The sequence below is a fragment of the Mustela nigripes genome, chromosome 8 (genome assembly GCF_022355385.1).
Source record: "Mustela nigripes isolate SB6536 chromosome 8, MUSNIG.SB6536, whole genome shotgun sequence".
In the NCBI taxonomy this organism is placed as follows: domain Eukaryota; kingdom Metazoa; phylum Chordata; class Mammalia; order Carnivora; family Mustelidae; genus Mustela; species Mustela nigripes.
Window position 1 is genome coordinate 77,857,425 of NC_081564.1, and position 22,813 is coordinate 77,880,237.

The 22,813-nt window shown below is 46.1% G+C and overlaps 1 non-coding gene across 1 annotated transcript; it reads left to right on the forward strand.

Moving 5' to 3' along the window:
- The first annotated feature begins 1,730 nt into the window (after positions 1–1,730).
- Positions 1,731–1,833, forward strand: LOC132024025 (U6 spliceosomal RNA). The gene has a single exon (XR_009406143.1). It is a non-coding gene; the product is annotated as a U6 spliceosomal RNA (small nuclear RNA).
- Positions 1,834–22,813: the final 20,980 nt, after the last annotated feature.

The window sequence follows — 22,813 nt, forward strand, 5'->3', positions numbered from 1 at the left end:
CCCCCCCCCCCCCCGTGATTGCTGCTCTGTTCTCCATCCTTACAGCTTTGTCTTTGTCAGGATCGATGGAATCGTGTGGTGTGTATCCGTTAGCGTCTGGCCTCTTTCTCTTGGCACAGGGCTTGATTCTGCATGTGTTCGTAGTTTGTTCCTTTTTATTGCTGAGTAGTATTTACTTTACAGTAATTTGTCCGTTTGCCAATTGAGCGACATTTGGCTTCTTTCTAGCTTGGGGTAATGACGAATAACTCTGCTGTAAACCTTCACATACAGGTTCTCGTGTGGACACGGCTTCTGGGCTGGACTGCGTGGTGAGCACACGCCCACGGTACGCCGGTGTAGGAGAGATCCAGTCGCTCGCCATCCTCACGAGCCCGGATACTGTCCACAAACCGACTCTAGAAACAGTTAAAAGTAGTTGCTAAAGCCTGGCAGTGTTTTGTTACCTAAAAGCAAGGTTTCTATCTATGTTTTAGATCAACCTGAAGAAGTTAATAATAAAACAAAGTGTTTTTCTGGGTAATTGCACCCTTAAATTATGGCTTTCCCCCATTACTATTTAATTAAAACTTTTACAAACATCCTTGATACCCAAGCGGTAGGTAGGATAGCAATTGATCCTATGCTCAATGGGTATTTTTAAACATTCAAATGAGGTGGTATTTTCTTTAAAAGGAAGTGTTCGACTTCCCTAACGTTGTTTTGAAAAGATGGTGAAGATTCCTGTGCTCTGGGGAAAACCAAAGCCAGAATTAGAACAATGGCAACCTTGGGCTGTTCTCATTTCTCTTGCAGGAAATGGCTTTTTTTTTTTTTTTTTTGAGTTAGTTGTGTATATTCTACCTATGGATTATCTACTTCCAGAATTATACACAAGCATTTTAGAACACCAACTTGCTCCACATTTGCCTCTAATTCCCACTTCCCAAGCCAACCAATTTTCTTTCCAGTCAACCCAGGCATACTCCAAACTTACATAATGAGCATGAATGCAAATGGAACATAATTAGAGAAATAACTCAGGAATCAAGATAATTACATACACCCACATCAAGACAAATACTAAGACAAAGACAGCTTGAAGTAGTCACCATACTTTGCAGTGGGGGCTGCTGCATCAAGTCTGAGGTTTTCCTTCAGCAGCCGGGGGGGATTAAGAGCAAAATGGCGATGTGTCCACTACAGGGTAGTGGGAAAGACACAGAGGAGAACGGTCTGAGCAGGTTCGTCCTCTTCCCTGGCCTGTCGTCCCACAGCACAGGGAGGCTTCCATGAAGATATTAGCTCACTGTTCTGGTAGAATCTCACTGAACCTTTCAATGACTAGGTAGACAAGCGGCTACCAGTTTAGTCTCACCATGGTTTCTAGAAGTCTTCAAGGTTCTTTGGGTCTGAAGGGCCGTCCCAGGAATGATGAGAAGGCAACTGTCCGTTGGGTCCTGACTCTGAACTACCAAAACCCCAAAGAAGTTGCAAGGTTGACAGTGCAAGTCTTAGGAGCGGCTCTGTGCTCCCAACAGCCCTCAGGAGCCAGCAATAGGAAGTGTTTCCTCAAAGTTTAACCCCAAATGAAAGAGAAACTATGTGGAGAAAGTGGACCTGGGGCTACTATGGGCCAGAGTCCATTTTGTGAAGTTTCAAATTTAATTCTAACCCGTGCCCCATGAAGGAAGTATTACCTCCCATACTTGTGTGTAGCTGGGAAACGCAGAGTCTGAGAAGTTGCTTCAGGCCTCACTTGGGACATATACTAAAATCGGGACGATACAGAGAAGATTAGCATGGCCTCTGGGCAAGGGTGACACGCAAATTTGCGAAGAGGTTGCTTCACTGCCTCATGTTGCTAATTAGGTGGCCAAGTCCTGCCAGGTCTGTCTGGCCCCCAAAGCCCTCTCCTCCTTTGAGAGCCCAAGAAAATATCTGATGCCCGCTTAAATTTTCAGAGAAACAACTGAGTATGTTTTTAGTATTTGTAATTCCCAAATATTACATGGGATGTGCAGATATTAAAAATTATTCCTTGTTGGGGTGCCTGGGTGGCTCAGTTGGTTGGACAACTGCCTTCAGCTCAGGTCATGATCCTGGAGTCCCGGGATCGAGTCCCACATCAGGCTCCCAGCTCCATGGGGAGTCTGCTTCTCACTCTGACCTTCTCCTCGCTCATGCTCTCTCTCAAATTAAAAAAAAAAAAATCTTAAAAAAATTATTCCTTGTTTATCTGAAATACAGATTTTTTTTAAAAAGATTTTATTTATTTATTTGACAGAGATCACAAGTAGGCAGAGAGACAGGCAGAGAGAGTGGGGGAAGCAGGCTCCCTGCTGAGCAGAGAACCCGATGCGGTGCTCGATCCCAGGACCTTGAGATCATGGCCTGCACTGAAGGCAGATGCTTAACCCACTGAGCCACCCAGGTGCCCCTGAAATGCAGATTTAATGGAACATCCTATAATTTTATTTGCTAACTTTGGCGACCCTGACCCTCATTGATGTTTTCAGCCACATGATGGAGTTGCTGATATCCTGCAGTTTGCTGCTCCTCAGTAGATTATTGCAAAAAGATTTCTCCCCCTCGTGTACTTTGGGGGACGGGGTGAGGAGGAAGGGCACTAAGGGTGGGCCCACCTGAGCACAGTCACGAGTGGGGAAAGTTACAAGCACCTCCTTCTTTCAGGATCACTGAGCTGCGCTGGGTCAGGTCATTTTCCGTAACGTACATGTGTCTGGGTTAGAGATTCCCGAAGTTTGTTTTCGTGGAGGGCTAGCCCCTGAGATATTTTGGGCACAGCTAACTTTGGGAAGTGCTACAAATGGTCCCCTCTTGGAGGGTCCTGGGGCACAGTCGGTCATTGTAGGTCTTGAGAAAGCCTGTCAGGAAGACCGCAGTTGACTTTCTGGAACTGAGAGGTTTTCACGCTCCCAGCCCACAGCGGGAGCCCCTGCTGGTGGGATGATGGGAAACTCCGTCCTTTCTGATGGTCCCTTGTGAGACACTCTCTGAGAATCCACAAGCTATGTTTACACACTCTTTTTTATCTGGGGGCCTCAGAGCTGAGCTCACGTAGCTTACGAACCGCTAGAGGTGTCAGCCATGTGGCTTGAGCTGCGCGCCACACACACGTCCCCTCCTGCCACCTTGTCACCTGCTTGCTCTGCTGCTGGGCTCCTCTATGTTAATTTGTCCTGGGCTCAGACTCTAGCCTGCTCCTTGATTCCCCTTTCCAGGTGCAGAGAAACAAACAGCCTTGGAAACAGGACAACTCCCAGAGCCTCCACGGGGTCCCCCTGCCAGCCGTGTGTTGCTAGATGCTTAGCAACGGGCTAGAGGAGTCTGATTCCCAGTGTGTGGGGCTCAGACTCTCGACCCCCGTGGTCAAGAGTCACATGCTCTACCGACTGAGCCAGCCAGGTGCTACATAATTTGATTTCTAATGATGGCTGTGCTTATCAACCAGCTTGCAAAATCCCTGACAATTTTACAATTTTACAGGAGCCCAAATTTACAGGAGCTAGCTCCAGCACATCCCTACGGCTTCAGGGTGACTCGCTCCTTAGCCTCTAACTCCCAGCCACCATCCACTTTTCCCATCCCCACCCCAAGTAAAGGAAGGCACTCAAAACCATTTCTGCCCTACCCAGAATCCAGGCCTAACTGCTTCCCCCAGAATCACTTTATAGATTTATGAACACAGATTTTTATCTTATAATAAAAATGCCTTTACCTTGAACCGTCCTATTTCAGAACAGGATACACGCTTTCATTTGCATATATAAAAGGGCAATCAGTGTATTTTTCCCCAAAGAATCATCTGCACTCCCAAAGGTGACTTCTAGCCTCTAGTTGGAATTCAGCCCAATGGAGAACCACTAAAGGTTTAGAATTTGGGGGTCAGTTTTTTCCTCCCGGGTTTCAGAGACTTCTGGACCAAATCTTAGATGGGGCTCTGAGTCTCTTAGGCATTCCTGTCACAGCTGCTATTGAAGAAAGGCTTTTCCCAGACATATGGCCTGTGGAGGGGGGTGGTATGTGGGTTGAATTGTGTTTCCCCAAAATATGTTGGAGTGCTATAAATGGGATACCTATAAACATGACTTTATTTTGAAAGAGGAGGTGCTCCCGCCTCCTATCTTCCTACTGTGGACAGCACTGCCCCGAAGAACCTAACAATCAGGACAGGAGTAAACGTATCTCTACATGATTAACTCCAGGGTGGTCTATCCTGATCCTAACTTGTCCTTGATTTGTAACGCATGCAAACTCGAATTCACCTCCACTCGTTTATTAGTAGCCGTGGACAACACTTCTCCCTCCATACTTCCCAAATAAATCACTTCCCTGCTAGGACCTAGGAGTTCTGGAAGTCTCCAGAATTGAAATAGATCACCTTGAAAATTCTTAATTCAGTTGATTTCTGTCTCACAGCAGATGTTATATAAATACTTGATTATTGATAATATCCCCAATTTGCATAAGTGTTGATACTATGTTAAAGAGGATGAGAAGAAAAATGATATAATTACTACAAACTAATTTTACTAATTACTCAGAGCAGAGCACAATCAGGGGTTCCAAAAGATGCATGGAGAGAGGACTAGGTGCTGAGCTCTGAGATTTCAGGGTACACAGTGATCCAAGCACTCAGACGTAGGAGGACTGGGAGCAGCCAGTGTCCTTTGCTGACCAATTCAGCAGCCAAGTGTATGGGCTGAGACTTTTCTGCTTCCAGGTCCCAGACATGCCCCTGAACCTTTTCTTCGGATCCCTTCATTCACAGCCCCAGCCCTCGTTGTTAGCATGGTCACTCCCCTCCCCAGTCGAGGTGGCCAGGCCCCTTACATTTAGAGGTCTAAGAGGAGATGGAACTCCTGAGCCGGCCTGAGTCAGAGGAGGTGGTTGTTCTTCACTGTGGCAATTACCAACCCAGGCCACCCATACCTGCTGGCGCTGTCGGGGGCAGCCCAGGGGTTTGCACCGAGCTCCTACTTAGGGTTTTGCCCAACTATTCCGTAGTCATTTTGTTGTTGTTGTTGTTGTTGTTGTTTGATTGACCGCCTCTGACTAAATCCAAGATCCAATATCTAGGAACCCCTGGAAGACAATTCTTCCAGGATTCTGGCCCTAAGTGCCTAAGCCTGGGTTAACTTGGGAACCAGAGGTAGAGGCAGGACTTAACAGACTCTAATGAATCTCTCTGCGCGTGTGTAGCACCTGGCGTCAGCCCCGCCCACATCGCGGCGGGGCGGGGTCATGTGACCGGTATGGGCCGCTGTGCGCTTGCGCGTGAGAGCTCCCGCAGTAGCTGGACCCACCGGGTGCTGGGGCATGTACCCTGCGGGGGAGCGGCTCTTGCCCTTGTCTGCCGAAGAGGTCGTAGGGTCGAAGACAGAGGCTTCTGGCCAGTGGTCCCCCCGCATTCACGCGAAGGTTTCTCAGACCCTGCAGTCTTCTGAGTAGCCCCACAGAGGACCGGCCAGCCAAGCCCAGAATGGGGAGCAGGTAACGGTGGCATTTTAAGCTGGTAAGATGTGTTTTTGTTTTTTTAAATATTTTATTAATTTATTTGACACAGAGAGAGATCACAAGCAGAGAAAGAGAGGCAGAGAACGGGGAGGAAACAGGCTCCCTGCTGAGCAGAGAGCCTGATGTGGGGCTCGATCCCAGGATCCCGGGATCATGACCTGAGCCGGAGGCAGACGCTTAACCCACTGAGCCACGCTCAAGCTGGTAAGCTTTGAGGTTAGTCGTGACTCAGTGATAGACGATGATTAAACACTGCTTGAGCTGCGGAACGTTTTTCCAAGACATACCTTCCTGAGCACCTACTGTGTACCAGACTCGGTGACAGGGAGCGGGAAGACCGAGGTGAACACAGAATAGCTTCCATCAAACAGCGCAAGGTTCCGGGACAGAATAGACGGCATCGTGGTCTGCACAGCAAGAAGAGGCGCATGGCAAAGGTGGCATTGCCTTTCTTTCTTGCATTAATACTTAATGAGCTTCTGTTGAGTGCAAGGTTCTGTACCAGTGACAGCAGTGAACGCAAGAAACAAGACTCATAGAGCTCATGGCATTCAAGGTAGACAATTCTGGGGAATCCTGGGTGGCTCAGTCAGTTGAGTGTCTGTCTCCGCCCAGATCCTGATGTCAGGGTTCTGGGATGGAGCCCTCCATTGGTCTCCCTGCAGTGGGGGAGCCGGGTTCTCCCTCTGCCTCTGCCATTCCCCCGGCTTGTGTTTGCTCTCTGTCAAATAAATAAAATCTAAAAAAAAAAAAAAAAAAAAAAAGATAAGTCTAAAAAAAAAGATAGACACTTCTGTTCCCCTTCTTGTCTTTGTCCTGGGGGTGATACCTTCTCATCTTACCCCAGGGTGTAGGTGGTCCATATGAGAGAGGTAGAAGAAGGAATAACATTGCTTCCATAAAAAATGCTTTTATGTAAGGCAACCATTTAATATTTGTATCTAAGTAATTTATTTTTTTTAAAGGTTTATTATCTGAGAGGGAGCAGGGGGAGGGGCAGAGGGAGATGGAGCAAGCGGACTCCCCACTGAGCAGGGAGCCCAATTCGGGGCGGATCCCAGGATCCCAAGATCATGACCTGAGCTGAAATCAAGAGTTGGACACTTAACGGGCTGAGCCATCCAGATGCCCCTATATCCAAGTAATTTAAGCAAAGAATTAATTTCAGCAAAGAGGTAGTTAATTGAGATGTTGACAACAATGCATCTGCATACCTTAGTGTGGGGTGGAGAGCAGTTGTTTGGGGCCGTGGATATCAGTGACCTGTTTTCTCCCCCACCCCCCACCCCCCAACCACCTGTTTATGAGCTGCTTGAGAAGGCAGGAGGAAGCAGGAGTTAGGCACAGCTTCACGTCTCCTAACAGCAGCTGGTTGGCAGCAGGACAGCTCTTTTGAGGGCATCTACCAAAGTCTTCTGGAGAGTGGTTCCATCACAGGTTCCGGGTTGGGTTCTCTGGGACACTCACTCTGAGATGGAGACGAGCTGCTGGAAGTTTGTTAGGGAGCGTTCTCAGGGTCGGCACCTGGGGAAGAGGAAGGAAGGAAGCAGGCCTGGGCAGGAAGTGGTGGGATTAACCAGCTCCTTGGGGAGCTCAGAAGCTGCCCTGGTTTTTCCGAATTTTCAGGTTGCGCTGAGGGGCCAAGGCCTTTATACTCCTGAGTCAACTGCTCGCTTGCTCATTGGCTTGCAAGGAAGTGGGGTTCCCTGGGGCACAATAGCTTTTTTCAGCCCCTGTAATCCCTGAAGAGGGATGACAGCTGAGGGCATCTGCGTGTTGTCAGCCTCCGACAGACCGCCCTTTATCTCTAAACAGGATCTGCGGGGTGCATCCCAGCGGCTCCCACGGAGAATGAACAGGATCTGTCCTCAAGATAACAGAACATCTGATGTCATGGAGCTCGGCCTTCGTTCCTCTCCAGGCACCCGTTCTTCCTAGCATGGTAGGTAACTGGCTCCGTCTCCTAGACCGCTCTCCCATTTGGGCCGTTTCAGAATAGAGAGGCTCGCGATGGTACTCGAGGTGATGAGGATGACGAGGGAGAGCGTGGGGAGATCCGATTTAGCCATCCATTTGAAAAGGCCAGCCTTCTCCGAATGCACATAAGCAATGCGCCGTTATATTTGCTGACCAAGAGACTGAAGAGAAGAACACAGTTTGAGTCAGTATGTTCCGTACCTGGCAGACCAGGTTTCAGACTGAGGTATCTGCACTGGCAGTGTGGGGCTCATTGCTGTGTCGGGTCCTGGCCCTTGGGGTTATGCTGTCAGTCAGGTAAGTGGGGTAAGGAGCCAGCCTTCCCTTGGCTCGTGGAAAGCATCATGATCCTTGATGTCTCAGGGACTGATGCAGTAGAAGCCAGGAGCTAATTTAGTTCAAAAATTTTTCTTCATGAGAGTCATGGAAGGTATTTATCTCTGATCTCCACAAACCATAACTACAGAGCAGTGTCATTCTCTTAAAGATTTTTTTTCTTTCATTTATTTGAGAGAGAGGGCGAATGAGTGGCAGCAGGGGGGGAGGGGAGGAGGGGGGGAGGGACAAGCAGACTCTGTATTGAGCACAGAGCCCAATGCTGGCTAGATCCCATGACCCTGAGACTGTGACCAAGAGTCGATGCTCAGCCGACTCTGCCACCCAGATGCCCCAAGGGCAGTGTCATTTTATACTCTGTAAAATATGCACTTAGTCCCTTGGCCACATACCGGGGCTAATGTTTGTCTGATTTCGACCCTTTTCTCTCATCAAACACACAACAAAGATAGAAAGGTTTTTCAAACTAGTCACCATAAAGAATCTGTTAAAATAGGCATTTCTTCATGGCAGAAACTAACATGTATAAAAGTAAAAAGATTAATATAGTGAATCTCCCATGTACCTAGCGCCTAACTTCAATAGTTAACAGTAGCTTGCAAATCTTATTTTACCTAACCACATATTTTTTTTTTCTGGAGTGTTTTAAAGAAAATCCTAATCATCATGTTATTTCACTGGCATGTAAATATTTCAGTATGCCTCTCTCCCTGACAAAGATGTTTGTTTTTTTAGATAACCAACATGGCATTATCTTTAACTTAAAATTTTGCAATAATTCTTTGACATCAGGTAATATTCAAACATTTTTGTCTTAAAAATGTCCTTGTGGGGTTGGTTTACTCAAGTTGGCCTCCAGGTAAGATCCATGCATTACATTTGATTTTTATGTCTCTTAAGTCCCTTTTATTCTATTCTGTTACACGCTTTTTTTTTTTTTTTTTTAAATAATGCCATTGATTTGGCTTGTTTGAAAATGAGTTCTTGGCCCTGTAGAATGCTGCACAGTCTGGATGTGGCCGGCTGCTTCCTCAGGTTGTTATTTAACTAGTACCTCCTCCTACTGTTTCTCATGTAAAATAATATTTACATCTTGAGTTATTATTAGATTCATGTTCAATTATTTTAGGCAAGAATGCTTCCTAGGTGGTGCGATGTCCTACCTATTGCGTCTCATCATGTGGGACATTATGTCTGACAATCCCACGTTTCCCAAAGCCTGTTTTGTCCTAGATCGGCAGATTCAGTGGCTCTGACCAATCCTTTCATTAGAAAGCCTTTCATCTTGATGATGCCCTTTCTTTCCTGGGCATGCCATCTCTTCCTGCCTACAAAGGCTCCCCTGATATTCGCAGTATCCGCCTGTGAATATAGCCTCGATCCATTTCAAAGTGGCAAAAATGGTAAATCATTCAACCCCATTATCCTCTCTGCACTTATTGGCTGGAATTCTTCTATCAAAACCAAACAAAAACCAAAAAACTTCCCTCATCAGTTATCGGTTAAGAACCCATTTCGGTGCTCTGGTTAAGTGTGTGATATTTATTGTTTGACTTATGTTTACCAAGGGATCTCTAAAGAAAAACATGGTTTAAACATCTACAGCAGCAGAATCTGGAGGACAACCTGGCTGCTGGACTGTGTGCTTGATGCCATTCTGTCCCTCCGTGTTCTTTCCGAGGTCAGGTTCTGTCCAGGTGCTTTTAGTCCCATCTCAATGGCAGATCAGCTGGGACGTTGCCCTAGCAGTCCTCTTCTTTTGCCTTTGTCTTTAAATTCTGTCTCCATTGTTTTTATGCCCTGCCTGAAATATATACAGTAGTTTCCCTTATTTTGGAGAAAAAAAAAAATCCTTCTCTTATGCTGTAATGCCTAACGTGTGCTCCTCCTGAGCTGGGCCCACCATCTTTCCAGCTTGATTTCTGTTCATCTCTTCTTATATCTCATGGCTTGAGCAGACCAAATCTTCCTACTTCCCATAGGTGGCCTGTGCCTTCCTCCCATCACTTCTTTATTCACACTGTTTCATCTGCCAGAAACATTCTTCCCAACATTTGTCCAATGTTCCTATCCCCCAAAGGCTTGGTTCAAATGCCATGTCTTCATGAAACTCCTTTTTACCTCACCAGAAGAAAAAGATCAAAATCCAACTGCCCAAGAAACATATACCTCTGTGGGACATAATCTACTAAATTTTAGTTGTTTGTTGTTGTTATTGTTGCTGTTTTTTAAGTAGGCTCCACTGCATGGAGCCCAGTACAAGACGTGAGCTGAGATTTAAGAGTCAGATGCTTAACTGACTGAGCCACGCAGGCGCCCCTCTATTAAACTTTTGAACAGATCCACTAAATGAAAAAGGATGCAGAGAGACAACAGACATACACAAAGTTTAGTGAAATGGAAAATCAAGAATAAGGAACAGAGAGATGCAAGCTCACTAACTCTTTGGGTTACCAGAGTTGCTGTGACTGAGCCACAGAGCTGAGCTTCCCAAAACCTTGAGAAAATGAGAGAAATGCCCAAGTTACATGATTTTCACTATTGGAAGAAGTCCCTTCTGTTCTGTAGTGTTGTAGGAAAGTTTTCTGGGCCCCAATATCTGAAACAAACCTTTCCAGGTGGGGCTGTAAATGGGTGGTATAGTGAACAACATTTTACAGCAAGTGCAGAAATAAATTTTGTGTGGCCAGTGCCTATAGCAACATCAGATAAAAGGTAATGCAATCAAAGATAATCTCATGATGAGTTAATCAAGTTTAGTTCAAGTGTCAAGGCTTCTGGTGTTCTAGTCTGATCAAAGGAAGTGCAAAATACTTAAAGAAATAAATGGAATGTGCAACCTGCATAGGCAGTCATCTCTGTTTATCACCTTTCCAATCCAGTGATAAGAGCTGGGCAAAAGAGAGTTCAAATCGAACCCATTGGTAAGAATCTACAATGCTTGATCCCATATGGCTCATGAGGGCAGATGCATATGATTTGAAAACCAAGTAAGCAGATGGTAGGGTTGATAACCTTCAGTGGAAATTGAGAAGTTAATCTGGGTTCTCAGTCAGAGGGAAGGTCATTGTGCCTGCAGTTAACTGTAGAGAAGGTTAGGAGTTCCCTAAATAGACTGCTTGTGATTGGCTCTGGAAATTGAACACAAGGGCCTCTAGAAAACATTTGAGAGCCTAGACATTTTTCAGCATGGTTTTTAAAAATTATCCTACAGTAATACTATGACTCAGTAGCTTTCTGACAGAACTAGTTCTCTATGATGTGGCTCCTGTCTGCCTCCATGGGAACACCACCATGTAGCTCGATAAGGAAGCTTTCTTCAAGGAATTACTTCATGTCATCCAAATATTCAGCACTGGATTTTGGAGAGTGTGTGATGAACATACTTGCTTGCTCTACATTATTTAAGGGGCTTTTTATTCTGGAAGATTTCAAACATACATAAAAGTAGAGCTTCAACAATTAACTACATTTTAATTTGCTTGTTTTTAATTATAACAGTAACACACATGATAGAAGAAAAAAAATCAAAAAGTACTGAAAGACATTATGTAAAGTCCCCTCTGCCCTCTATCCCAGCATAACCACTGTTAACAATTTCTTGAGTATCCTTCCCGAAATGTTCTATGCATATAGGTATGCACATTTGTCCTTTGTAAAATGTAAAATACTGCTTTTCTTATATGTGTTTTTCTCCTATATGTACTGTTTTTCACCTTGCTGCTTTTTTTTTTTTAAGATTTTATTTATTTATTTGACTGACAGAGATCACAAGTAGGCAGAGAGGCAGGCAGAGAGATAAGAGGAAGCAGGCTCCCTGCTGAACAGAGAGCACGATGTGGGGCTCGATCCCAGGACCCTGGGATCAGGACCTGAGATGAAGACAGAGGCTTGAACCCACTGAGCCACCCAGGCACCCCCACCTTGCTGCTTTTTTAAAGCCCAATAATATACATTGGAGAGATTGCCACATTTCCAAGTATAAATCCACTTCATTCTTTAATCACAGGAATCACTCTTATATACTCCTAACCATATACCTACAGTTATTGATCTTTTTTTAAATTTTTTAAAAGATTTTATTTATTTATTTGACAGAGAAAGAGAGAGAGCACAAGTAAGGGGAGCAGCAGAGGGAGAGGAAGAAGCAGCCTCCCCATGAGTAGAAGCCCAATGCGGGGTTCAATCCCAGGACCCTGAGGTCATGAACTGAGCCAAAAGCAGACGCTTAACCCGCTGAGCCACCCAGGCGCCCCAGTTGTTCATCTTTCTTTACATATCCTAGTCCTGATCCTTGCACCATCTCTACATATTATTATCCCATTTTACAGATGGGGAAATTGAGGGATGGAACACAAAACTTTGTGTTCTTCACTCCCTCACTAGCCTGCCTCTGTGTAGCACCATGTTGTACCGCTGCATGCTAGCCCATCTCAGGGACTGACCATGCTGTCTTTCTGGGGCTGCATGTTTAGGTTGTGCCCAACTTTGCTTGCTTAATAAGAAGAGCTCTGTGACTTCCGATTAAACATGGAAATCTGAACACTCTCCCTCCTGAAGCTCCACCAGTATGACAGTGAAGATGTATGTGTTCATAAACACACACACACACACACACGGAAAACCAACAAGGATAAAGATAACAAGGAAAGAATATGAGGGACTCCTGGGTGGCTCAGTGGGTTAAGCATTTGCCATCGGCTCAGGTCATGAGCGCAGGGTCCTGGGAGTCCAGCATTGGGCTCCTTGCTCGGTGGGGAGCCTGCTTCTCCCTGTACCCGCTGCTCCCCCTGCTTGTGCTCTCTCCCTCTCTGACAAATAATAAATAAAATCTTAAAAAAAAAAAGGAAGAAGATGAAAGTACCGACATTTTAGAAGCTGAAAAGTAGTAGGATGACCAGAGAAAGTTGAAACCTTTGTGGTAATGGGTGAAGCCAAGAGGCAGGTCTGTTGGTGTTTCAGGATCTCAGGAAGCTCAGGGACCTGGAGCCATGGAAAGAAGGAAGGTGTGGCTGAAAACAAGAGAGCTGGTACAAATGTATGAGATGAATAAAAATTTAAACAGTCATGAAGCAGAATAGGGAAGGATTTCCTAAAGAAGACACAACAGGCACTAACCATAAGGAAAAGACTAATAAATTCAACCGCTGGAAGAACTCTTCATCCAAAGACACCAGAAAGAGAACACAAATGAAAACCACAGAGTGGGAGAAAGCGTTTGAAATATAGGTAACTAACAAAGTATTCAAAAGCAGTAAAGAATTTCCAACAATAAGAAAATAAGAGAAAGTACAAATTTTAAAAATAAACAAAACATGCCAACATGCTCTTTGCAAAAGGGAAAGTCCAAATAGTTGATAAACGTGTGGGAAGCTATACCCAATGTCATTTTTCATCAAGAAAATGTAAAGTAAAGCCATAATGATATATTTTTACATATCTGGCAAGTGGGCAAAATTTGAGCAATTCTAATGACCTCAATTATCCGCAAGGAAGATACAGACTCTTCTGACACTGTTGGTGGGAATGAATCAGGGACGGGTTCTTGGAGAACAGTTTGGCATTACATGACTAAGTAGTGTAAGTTGTGCATACCCTGTGACCTAGACCTCCGGCCACTAGCTCTAGGACCTTCATTCTGACACCAGTTCTGACCTGTGGGGGGTTTCCCCCCACGCCAAGCAGATCTCCCACACCAGATCCCACAGGTTCAAGGCTCAATCCCACAAGACTGACTGCCTCTGTTCTGATACCAACGCCGAGTCCAGTTGTCACCTGTTCTTCTGGCCAAAGGGTTGTACCTCTGAGGTTTCCATGACCCCCTCCTTGGCGTCATTAATTTGCTGGAGGAGCTCACAGAGGAGCTCAGGGAACTCAGGAATACATTTTACTCACTAGATTACCAGTTTATTAAAAAAGGATATAACTCAGGAACAGCCAGATGGAAGAAACTCCCACAGTAAGGGACGGGGAAGAAGAGCGGAGCTTCCATGCCCTCTGTAGGAAGCTCTCAGAACCCTCTCCTTTTGGGTTTTTATGGAGGCCTCCTTACATAGGCATGATTGATGAAATTATTGGTCATTGGTGATTGAGTCAACCTCCCAGAGGTGGGAAGGAGGGAAGCGTGAACTTGAAAGTTCCAACCCACTGGCACTTCTTGGATTCCCTTGGCAACAAGCCCCTACCCTTAGGTGACCTAGGGACTTCCTAAGGCATCACATTAACATCACAAAAGACATCTTTATTGCTCTCACCACTTAGGAAATCCCAAGGGTTTTATGAGCTCTGTGCCCACAAAAGGATGAAGACAGCCTATTTTTCTTATTATAAATCACAATATCACAACACCTTAGAGAGACGTGTGCAGACATGTATCAGGGTACCTGACCAAACAGGCTCAGAGCGTCATTTCACTAACTGGTCTCAAAGTAGAAACAACTCAGTTGTCCATTAACAATACAATAGATAAACCTGGTGATTCACAGACCTGTACCCCTGGGGATAAAAATATATGTTTATCAAAAATAAAAAATTAAAAAAAAAAAACAATACAATAGATAAATCACTCTGGCACAGACATTTGGTTCTGTGGGATCTTGTACAACAGTGAAAATAAATATAAATGTCATACAGTAAGACAGATGAACTGCAAAAAAAGTTGAATGAGAAAAGACACAAAAAATGCAATAGGATGTCATTTATAAAATCTTCAAGAACATCTGAGAGCTGGAAAATGTTAATTGTAATAATTTTATTATCTAGTCAAGCATGACATAAGATCTGTCCAGGAACCGCGTGTAGCCCAAGCTGCAAGCTGCCTCCCACAGACCTTTCCCAGGGTCTGTGGGGCTCCCGGCCTCAGGAGATAGGGCCCTCTGCTTCACGGGGGGCTCTTTCTAGCCTGACTGCCTCCCCAGCGGGCCTGCCCCTCAGGACCTTTCTTACCTCTTTGCTGCCTGCCCCAGCCAGGACCCTCCCACCCCAGAGGCGTGCGAGCACAGCAGCTCAGACAGCAGGCCTGTGGCGACGTGGCTCTGTGCTCAGGAGGATGGCCTCTGGCTCAGACTTGGGGTTCCAATCACCTAAAGGCTTTGTAATCTGCAGCAAGTTACTTAACCCACCTGTGCTTCCCTGTCTCACCCCCACAATGAGATATTAGTAGAACCCACTTCATCATGGTCATGATGAGACAAAAATGAGGTAAACCAGTGAGTGTGCCAGGTGCAGCCCAAGCTCCTAGGAAATATTCAAGATGATCGTTACCTGCCGAAGTACAAGTGACATCGATGACGTGAATCCCCGATGTTGGAGGTTTCTCATAGGGCAGCTTTCTCCACAGCCTCTGCGTCTTGTCCATCATGGCCACTCCTTTCCCCAGCCAGTGCTTTCCTTTACCCCTAACCTTGACTCCATCCTGTTCTTCCTCAAGCAGCGTAGCTGCCCCTGAGGCCTTCACTCAGCCCCCGGCCTGCCTCCACAGCCAAGGGCACCCACGTGTGCCCTGAGCACCAGGCCATCCGCTCCAGGTGACGACAGACCGCAGAGGCTGCGACTCTTTGGCCTCCCCAGCTTCCCCCGAGCAGGAGAGGATTCGTTTTTGCACAGAAATGAATGATGCCGGTGCCCTTCAAACAGAGAAGCCGCTGCCGCCTGGCACCTCAGGTTTCAAATAGCAAATGTTCCTTCACGCTTCTGAATAAATGCAGCCATCTTTCCTGTTTGATCTGCGTCGCTGTCTTCCCCGCTAAAGGGACGGTAGTGAGACCCGGATCCTCCTGCCACACATCTGGGCTCTCATCCCGACCAGTCACGGAGTGGATGGGTGGTTGGAGTCCAAAGCTGGTCGGGTTTGACCAACTAATCCTTCTAATCCTCCCAGCTGACCCCGAAGGCACGCTGTGACCTCTGCTGGGGGAGGGGAGGCGTTAAAACTGGGGGAGGGGCAGAGAGTTCTGATGACAGGCCCCCAGGGGCTCTGATGCGGCCCTCTGATAGCCACAGAGAATAAAAGTCCAAACCCCGAGGCTTGACTGCATCTCTTTTTCAGGGGTTGCCCATCCCCAGAAGGTAGAAAAGAAAGAGACCTAAAGCCTTGGAGGTTAGAAAACTCATTTTATAAAAACCAGGGCTCTTGCAGCAGGTAATTGTGACATCATGGGAAAGTTGACCCATCAGAATATTTGCTTTGAAAGTCAGTTCTGCCTCACCTCCACGAACAGCTGTGGGGCAGCATCGACAGCATGGCAAGTAGAACGTGTCCCTTTACCGGTTATTTGGTCCAAATCAAACAGCTCTGGGTCTCCACTTGACAGGAGGAGCAAGAAATCACTCTCAGGTTGTGCTTCCCATGGGTGCTGTGAGTCTGTCCAGAAGTTTCGGGAGAAGGCCATCCCGAACGGTGCTGTGGATCCTCCCACGCTAACGGTGTCCGCTCCTGAGCCGGTGGAAAGGCGGAGGGCCGTGTTCTTCCCGAACGAGCTTCAGACACAGAGATCTTCAGCTTCATGGCTTTGGGCCTGGCTGTCTGCTTATCCCATCAGAAGTTCTGCTGCTGCAAAGGGAGTCGGGGGAGAGGAAAGCCACTCCTCAGGCCTGTGCGATCTGACCCCTGTCTCAGGGACCACACCACTCCTCACTTTCTCAGCCCCCTTGGCCTCTTGGGAGACTGAGCCATGGGTCTCCGACTACAGAAGAGATGAGCAGATCAGGGAGTGCTGTGAGCGAGGGGATGCAGGCCAGGGACCACGGGGCAGCCTCTGGAAGCAGGAAGAAGCAAGGAAACGTTTTCCTAAAGGCTCCAGAAGGAACTCAGCCCAGTCAACAGCTTGATTTTTGCCCAGCAAGACCCATTTCAGACTTCTGACCTCCAGAACTGTGAAATAAATTTGTGTCATTTTATTTATTTTATTTTATTTTTTTAATTTGAGCATAGTTGGTACATTTCCATTAGTGTCAGCGGTACAACATAGTGATTCAACTTCTCTATGTGTTTTGCCGTGTGCACCACATGTGTAGCCCACCTCTGACCATATGATACTATTACTGCACCCTTGACTCTATTCCTTAGCTGTGCCTTTTATTTCTGTGACTTACTCATTCCCGAACTGGAAACCTGTGTCTCCCACTCCCCTTCACGCATTTTGCCCAACCCCCATCCTTCCCTCTGGCAACCATCAGCTTGTTCTCTGTATTTATAGGTTTCATTCTGCTTTTTGTTTGCTCCTTTGGTTTTTTTTTTGGATTCCACTTATGAGTGAAGTCATGTGGCATTTGTTTTTATCAGTCTGACTTACTTCACTTAGCATAATGTCCTGTGATCCATCCATGGTGGCACAAATGGCAAGATCTCATTCTTTGTTATGGCTGTGTGATATTCCATTGTGTGTGAGGGATGTGTGTGTGTGTGTGTGTGTGTGTGTGTGTACATTTATAAACATATTCCTTATCTACTCACCTATCAATGGACACTTGCGTTGCTTCCGTATCTTGGCTACTGTAAATAAGGCTGCTATAAACATAGGGTGCTTATATCTTTTCAAATATACATTTTTGTTTTCTTTGGGTAAATCTGTGTAATTTTAAGCCTCCAAGTTTGTGGTCATTTGTTATAGTGGCAACAAGAAACAAACGCAGCTCCTTTCCTCAATGAACAATTGAGCTCTTTGGCCCAGAATTTTGAAAGTAAAATTTTAATGGGATGAGAGAAACCCAGCTCCCTGGGATGCTAAGACCAGGCTGGTGGCCTCCGTAGAAGGGGGAGGGGAAAATATCTGCATTTTCTTCACATGAGCTCACAGCCGGACGTAAGACACAGTTGATCTCTCAGTCACGTGATCCTGTCCCTCAGGAACATCTGAAGTCTTAGTCTGGGGGGTTCTCCTCCAGCAAACCTGGGACCGGCAGCCTGCAGCATAAAGCTTGGGGCCATGCAGGTCTGTGACCAGTGCTTGGATAACCCATCCTTGGCTGGGTGGGCCTCAGTCACCTGGACAAACACAAAGCCTGCTGACCGATTCTTCCCGAAGAGGAAGATGTTGATGATCTCCTTAGAAGGGTCCCCCGAGGAGAGGCAGGGCTCAGTGGAAACTCAGCAGGACAGTAAGTCTAGGCAGAGGGGAACTGAATGTGGGCACAGCAGGGAGGAGGGGTGTTGCTTTGGCTGGTGTGTGGACAGGACAGGGCTCCCCTTCATACTCTCAAGCTGTAAAAATAGGACATTAACAGGCAAGAATTCCACTTAGTTGAATTAGTTGAAATCCACTTAGGCTATGTCCTAGATATTGATCATGCTTTGTTTTGCCTTCCTAAGATAACATTATATATCTCTAATGGGAAGGAAAATCTCCTTCTTATTTTTCTCATAAAAACAAGTTTTTAAAAAGGTTTTATTTATTAATTTGACAAAGAGAATGAGAGAACACAAGCAGAGAGCACAGCAGAGGGAGAGGGAGAAGCAAGCTCCCCACTAAGCAGGGAGCCCGACATGGGGCTCCATCCCAGGACCCTGGGATCATGACCTGAGCCGAAGGCAGATGCTTAGCGGCTGAGCCACCCAGGCGCCCCTCTCATAAAAACGTAACAAGGTCATCTGGTTAAAGGCGGGTGTATCCATTTCTCATTGCTGCTGTAACACATGACCACAAACTTTGTGGCTTAAAACAACACAAATGTATTATCTGACAGTTCCTTCTGGAGACTTGGGGAGAATCTGTTCCTTTTTCCTCTTTCCATTTCCACCTGCACTCCTTGGCTCATGGACCTTCCTGCATCTTCAGAGGCTGTGAGGGCATCACTCCTACCTCCGCTTTCATCTGCCCTGCCTCTGAGTCTCTGGCTTCTCTCTTTCACTTCTAAGCACCTTTGGGGTTGCACTGAGCCCACCCGGATAATCCGGGATGATTTCCCCATCTCCAGATCCTTGAGTTAATCACACCTGCTTGGTCATTTTTGCCATGAGAGATAACGTCTTCATAGATTGCAGGGGTTATGACCTGGTCATCTTTGGGGGCCATTATTCTGCCTACCATAGCAAGCTACTTTATAAGATTTTTAAAACTTAGCTATAAAATACCTGTTCATGGAATCTTCTTAAGGGGGGTTAGGTTTTTCATAGGTGCCTGACATATAGTAATGACTATTTGCTTCTTTCTCTCACAGCTGTCTCTGTCCATTGGTTCACTCCTGAGTCCTTCCTTTCCAGTAGACAGTCGTTAGGAGATGATCGTACCGTACCGTGAAATTCTTCACACTCCTCACAAAGGACCTCCAAGGACCTATGGATAAACACATCCACCCTCCCTGCCCTGGGGTGTGAGGGCCAGCTGCTCAGTCCATTACCAGAGAGAAACCACCCTTGTTTCTAGCCAATCAGAAACACACATGCTTCCAGAAGATGGGGCCAGACATTGCCTTATTTTTCCCTTAGGGTCCGCTGTACTGAGCTTTCCTCCATGAACTCCCAAGAGGGTCCCCACTTTCTCTGCTTCCTCTCCTTCTCTCCTTCCGTCCCCACCCCTTCCCCAAGATCCTGGCTCCATCCCGGCAGCAGTCCACGGAATCATGAGGAACATTCCTCCACCATCCAGGTAGGCAGAGCTAGTTCTTCCCTGCTGCCCTCATTAGTACAAGTCATAAAACTTTCAGGTTCCTCAGAGCAGGCCATGAACAAGACAAGCCCTTCTCACCAGGATTAATCACTAATGTACGTGATCACATTTAATATGTCTGACTAGGTTGTCTGTCTTTCCAAGGCCCTCTCTCCACAGGGCAGAGGGAAGGAAGGCTTTAAGGGGGAGAGAAAATTTCATTCTGCCACCAACAAGCAAACAATTGAATAAATAAAGAATGGATGAATGTATGAATGAATGATTGATCCAATGTCTTTAACCTCCTCCTGTCTTACACCTCTTAAAACATTGGTAACGTTGGCCTGAAGAATTTGCCTTTACTACAGAGGCCAACCAGCGCCCACCTCTGCTTGCTTATCTCTCCCACGTGCAGCACATACCATCTTTCTGCTCTGACTTTGGCCTCTCAGTGTACGGACGGACACCCTTAACTCTGAGGGCAGTCTGTCTTCTCTTTGGGAATGCTGGACAATATGAAATTCTGTAAATGTCAAGTTGGAAAGTTATTTCATAATTTATGCTCCAGAAATCTCAGTATATTCTCTCAACTCTAATGGTCAAGGGCTGCCCAACTGCTTCTGCCAAAATCTCTTCATTACCACATCTCATATTTCTGAATATTAATTTGGATGCCTAAAGCATGCTCGCACCTTCCTGCATAAAATTATGTGCAGTAACTCTCAGTTAGCCAGGCTAGCACGTGCCGTAACGTCAGACCTCCACTGGGAATATTCTCCTTTTAGTGATCTTTTAGAGAGATTGTAGGCATCTGAGCAAAACTTTTAAAGAGTTCCCTCTTTGAGGAAAAATCTCCTAGAAATATCCTTGGTGGGGCTCTTCTGAGAGTCGCTGGGCGATAACAGTGCCAAACTGCATTTCAAGGAGGGTGTAATTGAAGTCAAAAGCTGTGTCCTAGGAGAGTAGGGTTCACTCTCAGAAAATCACTTGGAGAAGGCGATTTCTAATCTAGACTGTTTTTATTAGGGGTCTTTGGGCTTAGGTGGAAACAAGAAAAACATCTTCCCTGTGAGCATCTTCTGCTAGGACTGGATTTTCCACCATAGACTGAAACCATCAGTGGGCATGGCTTCACCAACTACCTACCAATTTATTTGAGTATCAAGCTATGAAGACTTTGAAATCAATTATATTGGCTGTGGTGATTAAAGTGTGTTCAGTCAACTCTGGCATATAATGACTACTTGTAATGCTTGCTGTCACAACCCCTTTATCATCGATGATGCCCTCATTAATAATCAAACTCATATCCAGGTCTGCCTAATGGCCAGTCTGCTGAAGTCAGCCCAGTCAGCCCCCAGCCCTGCAGCTAATGCATCTCTCTTACACTTCTCCCCAGTTTTCCAACATTTGTCTCCAAACTCTGACAGTTTTTCATTCATCAGTGTGACTCAGAAAGGAAATGTGATGCATAAAATATAAAATTGGCAACAGCGTCAGGAAAGTCACCACTTAAGAAATGAAGCGTGATGTTCCACTTGGCGCTGACCAATGTGAACGGCAGGTTCAAACTTTTGACAAGGTCCAAAACAGAGATGATTTGCGTGACATCAGCAGGATTTCAATTCTAAAGGATCAAGAAGGAGGTCAGCTCAGCTCAGGCACCTGTGAAAAATCAGAAATGCTTTCGAAGGTGAAGGCGCAACCTTCTAGATCAGAATTATCCTACAGAATTTTCCGAGTTGATGGCTGTTCTGAACCTGTCCGTCCAATATGTAGCCACTAGCCACAGTGGCTATGGAGCACTGGAATATGGTGAGTACCAGAGAGCTCATAAGTTTTTAATTTTATTTGATTTTAAATAAGTTAAATTTTTAATTGAAGCATCTTTAACATACAGTGTTATCTTAGTTTCAGGTGTACAACATAATGATTCTACAGTTCTAGGCATTAATCAGTGTCGTCAGCATCTGTCACCCCATAATTTAAGCAGCCACAGCCCAGATGTAATTCAGAAAGTCCTTATAGGGGAGAGGTCTGAGAGAATGGGATGTACGTCACACCTTCCGCAAACTTAACCATTTAGATACGGCCAATCCACAGGCTTACAAGGATAAAGCAGGCCACCTGGTGTATAAGCTAGAAGCTGTCTTTCCCCATGTGACCTTGTTTCCACATTTTGGCTGAATGTAATATGTTATGAATGCTTATGTACACGTTTTCGGTAGAAACTTAGTGGAATTACTGGGTTTAATCTTTTGAGGAATGAGCTCACTCAAGGGGGAATGCATCTTTGTATTCCTGGTATCCAAACTCTACTAGGAGAGATGTAGTAAGTTACCAACTTCTCGCTCAGAGATGGCATCCCATCCGTTTTCCTGCATTTTGGAATCGGAAGGGAGATTTCTTACCGGCGGGCCCGGGTTCTGGACCAGGCAAGCTCCCAGGCTGTGGTTGTGAGGCGATCATCCCTGGTTCACGTTTCTCCGTCTTGCTTACGTGGTGCCAGGATAGCTGAAGGGTCCATAGACAAAAGGACGAGACTGATACAAAGCGAAGGTCAAGCAAAGCTTGATTTCGCGCTAAGCATCGAGAATCAAACTGACCGGCCAGGGCCGTCTCTTGCAAAGAGGCGACCCCTCCCAGTCTCACAGACTAACTTTTATAGAGCAAAGGCCATGTGGTTGAGCCTGGCCACACACAGGTGGCCAATTGAATTATATTCTACCCCATGGTAGTCATCTAATTCAGCCTATGACCTTGGCTAGAATTGGCGCCTTTGCCTGGTGCCCAAAAGGCGGGGCTCACACTCCTTGGCGGGTAATATGTGCGCTTTCCCTTGATTGGACATTTGCACCCGGCCTGGCTCATCCTTGGCGGGTAGGGACGTAATACATGCACTTTTACTGATTGGACGTTTCCACCTGGCCGGACACGTCCTTGTATGTGGGCTCCGTTATCAGGGGCTAGCCAGTCATATTTCATCAGTTCTGTTTCTAAGCTCTTTTCTCTTGGGGGAAGGGGCAGGTCCAATCTAAGTTTACTGCATAAACAACAAAATGGCTTGCTCAGGCTAAGTAGGCCCTTATAATAGCCTCGGCCAAAATCCACATCCCCAGGCTCTCTGGGTTTCCCATGACATGCTAGTGTAATTGTCATCCTATCAAATGGGGAAAAGGGGTTGGTTTGTCACCACCAATTCCTCGTGCTCATGCTGAGGGCTAAAAGCAGACTGCTCTGTGACATGCTGTCATCTTCAGCCAGGAATCGATACCTGTTGTCTATACATTCCACTTCCCTCTTTCTCTTAGAGCAGGACCTCTGATTTGTCGTTGGGAGTTGTCATTTCTCTCTCGAGGTCCTGCTCTTCAGGCTGCCCCTCAGTGGCTCCCAGG